Source organism: Aplysia californica, unplaced genomic scaffold, assembly GCF_000002075.1.
Source record: "Aplysia californica isolate F4 #8 unplaced genomic scaffold, AplCal3.0 scaffold00281, whole genome shotgun sequence".
Classification (NCBI taxonomy): domain Eukaryota; kingdom Metazoa; phylum Mollusca; class Gastropoda; order Aplysiida; family Aplysiidae; genus Aplysia; species Aplysia californica.
The window spans coordinates 381377-382691 of NW_004797551.1; positions in this window are offsets into that span (position 1 = coordinate 381377).

Below are 1315 nucleotides of genomic sequence, written 5' to 3' on the forward strand. Positions count from 1 at the left end.
TCTCTCTCTCTCTCTCTCTCTCTCTCTCTCTCTCTCTCTCTCTTGACTTGTTTAAAACAACGAAATTATCACAACAAACAATTTCAAGTTCTGTCTGAGTTTTGTTCCCACAATTGCGAGAATAAACCGAATCGCTGATCTAATCTTTTCAAAAGATTGGATCTATTCTTTTAGTCAGTTGTGTATCTGGGTAGCCGTAGATCTAGTTGTGTGATATGGCTGCATGCTTTTTTGTTAAATGTAATGGTGCATCCAAACCAAATTATATCCCCTAAACGACTAAAACGTTTTATTTTCCCTGTGTTGTTTCTGTTTGACTGTTTGTCTTATTATTTTCCCCAGCACCAAATGACCAGAATTTTTTCCAATGTAAAAAAAAAAAGAAAAAAAAAACGTTAGTTACTTCAATATGGCCATTTTACTATTATTTCTGTGACATCCTTCGTATGAAGGTCGCATCACAACACGATTGGAGTAATTGTTGTAGTTAGTTTCTACCCACTGTATAACCTAATAATCATTGGTATAACCTCCTTGTCTCTACGCCATCGACACGATCTAGATTATCGCCAGGATCGGAAGTGGGTCACGCAACCCGTTTTCTTGCCCAGCCAGGTGTGGTGTGATTGGGTTCCACCACAGAAAGCATATCAAAGCAGATTGGAACAGACATTCTCCATTATGCGGGGTGCCCACTACGGCTGGATCGGGCCGACCTCCCGAATCGATCGCCGGAAACTGAAAACAAACAAGTTTGTTTTTGAGGCGACCGAGTCGGGCGAACGGCCAATCCCATCCGTAGTGGGCACCCCATATTAGAATGATAAACCTTTTCCTCGATGAAATCTTCAGGTTTGGGAGGATTACCCTGCAGCAAACAGTGGGTGGTTGGCAGGTACTCTGGTGTGATCTAGTCCTTCTTTCCTATCAAACATCTATCGCAATTATGATTTATATCTCCTTCTTTTTTGCGTTTGGTACTCTCTGGTAACACTTTTTATCGTCGGCACTCATATGGCCTAACTAATTGATCGTGCTACGAAAACATTGAAAAGCAATCATGCAAACGCAGCCATGAATGTGTGCTCGGTTCATCCATTGCACGTTTACAGCCGCTCTGGTCTTGATGGGTCCGCTGGGGAGGAGGTGGGGGGAGGGAGAGGGGGGAGGGAGAGGATTTCAGAGGATGACAGGGTGGGTTGCAGGAGGGCTGCAAAAGCTATATGTTTCCCCTAGCACAATGAATATCCGGTATCATGTCGACGTGCTTCTCTAGCTTAAACACAAACAAACAAGCACACACACACACACACAC